Consider the following 4,406-nt stretch of genomic DNA (forward strand, 5'->3'; position numbering starts at 1 on the left):
GGGATGCTCAGTGAGGACTGGACCTCTTTTATGTAACATAACAGCACCAGAGTTATGCATAAAGGCTTTGATAACTCTATTTGGTCACGTGCTAATGAGCAGTTTCAGGTTGTGTGGTCTCTAGCTAGAAGGCTCTTGTGGGGCTGCTCATTTCCACTGAGGCTGTGCACGTGCACGCTGTGGGATTGTTCATATGGGCAATGTGGAAGCCTGTGTAATGTTAGGGACTTGATTTTTGTCTTAGCTCTTCAGCACAAATATAAAATTATACCTGTGGCATTTTCGTGCCTTTATATCTGTCTCTGAGGTAGAGTGTATGTGGTATTTCTAATTCATCATGCATCTGTTCTCTTTGCTAAATCAAAGGAATTGACATTTAAATTGATTCAGGTCTTGGTTAAGTTCAATTTTAGCAGGTGATATCAAGATAAACATTTGATAAAATCATAAAGGATTTGGACAGAAAAGGGAGGAGTTAAGAAGTTGTTTGTTTTCCATAAGAGTTTATTTCTTAGTTACCTTCTCTGTCTAAAAATGTCTCTCAAGGATTTTTCTGAGTGATCCCGATGTCTGTGCCTCACAGCCTTGTGGTAAGGAGAAATAGTCTGTGCCAATAAATAGATTACTGCCTTTGTGTCATCTTAATAGAATGCTTTAGAGTAGAGATGTTTGGGATCATCCAAAGGGAGACGGGGAGACCAGCAGTCTCGGGCGTACCCGACTTGCTGCATGTTTATACCTGGAGAAAGCATTGTTGGCTGGTACCTGTTCTTCTGAAACAGCTCTGAGTGACTTTGTGGGCAAATCTAAATCCTAGTAGCTCCAGAAACTGTTTCTGGTGCAAATAAATAATTTATTTATATATTTTTTTATTACCTCATGTGCATTTTGTTGTCAAAGCATTTATTTGCTCACCCATAAATTAGCCACAGGCGTTGCTTGCTGCCGGTGCTGTAGGCAATGGCGTAAAACCTGTAGGTAATGGCCTGAAATTCTTTGTCTGGTTGGAAAGATTCCAAGGTCCCAGAATCACTAGGTTGGAAAAGACCCCCAGGATCATCGAGTCCAAGCATTCCTATCAATCACTAAACCACACCCCTCAGCACCTCATCCACCGTCTTTGAAACCCCTCCAGGGAAGGTGACTCAACCCCCTCCCTGGGCAGCCTGTTCCAGTGCCCAATGACCCCTTCCCGTGAAATTTTTTTTCTGATGTCCAGCCTGAACTTCCCGTGGTGGAACTTGAGGCCATTTCCTCTCGTGCTGTCACCTCTCACATGGCAGAAGAGCCCAGCTCCCTCCTCTAGCTGTTTGGGAACGAGATCTTCAGTGCTGGGCCAAACTTTTAATGGCTTTACAATGTCTTCTGTCTTACCTTACAGTAAACAAGAGATGTCCCTGAGCTGCAGGCCAGCACTGAGCATTATTTTGGTATTCAAATTGATTTGGGTGAGAATGCAGTGTCTGAGTGGGGATCTGGACCCAAATAGCTCCAAACCACTTCAGTAGAATGAAGTATTTTCTCCCACTTTAGGGGAGATTTTCTTTAAATGTTCCTTTCATCTGCTCTTTGCTTTTGAAAAATTAATTACAAAATTTCAGTGCTTTGATACATTTGGGGATCTTTTTTTGCCTTTCATTTTGAACCTTTGGTATCTCTATCCTAGCATTTGAATAACAGCTGTGTGTTTTGTTAGCTCAATCTCATTATTTGTATAACTACTGTGTGTGCACAATTTATTTATGAAATTGAGTGTTGGCATAGAAAGATACAAACTGCGAAAACGGAAGCAGAACGATTGTTATTGATCTCAGGTGCCTCTGAAAATGCCAACAAGCCTGAAACAGGATTCCTCTTTTCCTGCTTTCAGGCTTTCACACTAGTGAAACTTTGGGGAAATATTAACTGCCCTCATTCATATAGAAAATAAAAAGTTTTTCAACCAGGCTGCCTGCACCAGATTTCCATGGAATTTTAGATTATTTGGTCTCCATAGATTTTCTTATTTGTTTGTTCCTAATTTAGGAGAGGATAAAGATTTCTTTATTTCCTCAAAACCCTCTTGCTGTTATGGAAAGGTTTTATCCAAATCTCTCTACCTTTACTGTTACCTCGTTTAAGTCACAGACCTCTACCAACGAGGACAAATAACCAGCAACACCTTCTTGGTTATTTGTTTTGTTGAAGGAACAACAACAGTGACAGCGGATGAGGAAAAGGCTGAGGTACTTAATGCCTTCTTTGCCTCAGTCTTTAGTTTTAAGGAGGGTCGTTCCGTCTGTGTACAAACCCAGGAGCTAGAGGAGCATAATGAGGCTCCCGTGATCCAAGAGGAGGTGGTCAGAGCCTTGCTAGCCCGACTAGACACCCACAAGCCTATGGGGCCGGGTGGGATCCACCCAAGGGTATTGAAGGAGCTGGCGGATGTGCTGGCCAAACCCCTTTCCATCATCTTCCAGCAGTCCTGGCTGACTGGGCAAGTTCCACTGGACTGGAGGCTGATGTTGTGCCCGTCTACAAGAAGGGTCGCAGGGAGGACCCAGTGAACTCCAGGCCTGTCAGTCTGACCTCAGTGCCAGGGAAAGTCATGGAGCAGGTGATCTTTAGTGCTATCATGAAGCACATGCGAGAGAACCGGGTGATCAGGCCCAGTCAACACGGGTTCATGAAAGGCAGGTCTTGCCAAACTAACCTGGTCGCCTTCTATAACAAAGTGACTCGGCTGCTGGATGAGGGAAAGGCTGTGGATGGATCTTCCTGGACTTCAGTAAAGCCTTTGACACAGTTTCTCACAGCATTCTGCTTCAGAAACTGTCACCTCTGGCCTGGCCAGGCGCACACTCCCCTGGGTGGAAACCTGGTTGGCTGGAGGGGCCAGAGAGTGGTGGGAAATGGTGTGAAATCCAGCTGGAGGCCAGTGACAAGTGGGGTTCCCCAGGGCTCAGTGCTGGGTCCAGCCCTGTTCAATGTCTTTATCAATGACCTGGATGAAGGCATCGAGTGCACCCTGAGCAAGTTTGTGGATGACACTAAGCTGGGTGGAAGTGTTGATCTGCTGGAGGGCCGGGAGGCTCCAAAGGGATCTGAACAGGCTGGACCGCTGGGCTGAGTCCAATGGCAGGAGGTTTGACAAGGCCAAATGCCGGGTCCTGCACTTGGGGCACAACAACCCTGTGCAACTCCAGACTAGGAGAAGTCTGTCTAGAAAGCTGCCTGGAGGAGAGGGACCTGAGGGTGTTGGTTGACAGCCGACTGAACATGAGGCAGCAGTGGCCCAGGTGGCCAAGAAGGCCAATGGCCAGAAACGGCGTGGCCAGCAGGTCCAGGGAGGGAACACAGGGAATCCTGTGTTCAGTTCTGGCCCCTCACCACAAGAAGGATGTTGAGGCTCTGGAACGAGTCCAGAGAAGAGCAACGAAGCTGGTGAGGGAGCTGGAGAACAAGAGGAGCAGCTGGGGGTGTTTAGCCTGGAGAAGAGGAGGCTGAGGGGAGGCCTCATTGCTCTCTAGGACCTCCTGAAAGGAGGTCGTAGAGAGGAGGGAGCTGGGCTCTTCTCCCCAGTGACAGGGGACAGGACGACAGGGAATGGCCTCAAGCTCCGCCAGGGGAGGTTCAGACTGGACATCAGAAAAAACTTTTCACAGGAATGGGTCATTGGGCACTGGCAGAGGCTGCCAGGGAGGTGGTTGAGTCACCTTCCCTGGATGTATTTAAAAGAGAAGTGGATGAGCTGCTGAGGGGTGTGGTTTAGTGTTTGATAGGAATGGTTGGACTTGATGATCCTGGGGGTCTTTTCTAACCTGTTGATTCTGTGGTTTCATGATTGTGTGAATAAGTTAAATTCTGACCTGCAGAACACATCAAGCAGGGATTTGTTCTCAGCTCTATGGGCAGCCAAACCAGAGATGAAGGTGGAAGCTTTAGCGAATTTCTTTGATATTAACAAATTTAGATGATCGATGATGAAGAACAATCTGTTACAGAAGCCTCATCACCGGTTACAGCTACGGTGTGGTGGTCCTGTGTCGTTCTACCTTGAGATTACCATGAGTAAGTCACAAAATTATGGTTCTTTTGGTGTATCCAAACACTGCAGGACATCCATACTGGGCGTGCAGCACAATTCTTTTATATAATAACAAAACTTAAAGATGAAGAGCAACACATCGTACTTTATTCTTTAACAGATTCCTATGAAGATGGTGTCTATCTTCTGACCTCCTTTGCAGCTTGTTGGGTAAGTCATGGTGAGGGGCTGCGTTTGAGCACCCAGGGTTCTTATCATTGTACACTTAACCAAGGTAGTTTAATTTGCTTTCTCAAAACAATATGAGGTCCTGCAAGGCCAAGTGGGCTTTGTTGTGGCAGGTTGGGACTGGATGATCTTTAAGGTCCCTTCCAACCCA

The sequence above is a fragment of the Phaenicophaeus curvirostris genome, unplaced genomic scaffold (genome assembly GCF_032191515.1).
Source record: "Phaenicophaeus curvirostris isolate KB17595 unplaced genomic scaffold, BPBGC_Pcur_1.0 scaffold_53, whole genome shotgun sequence".
NCBI classification, from domain to species: Eukaryota; Metazoa; Chordata; class Aves; order Cuculiformes; family Cuculidae; genus Phaenicophaeus; species Phaenicophaeus curvirostris.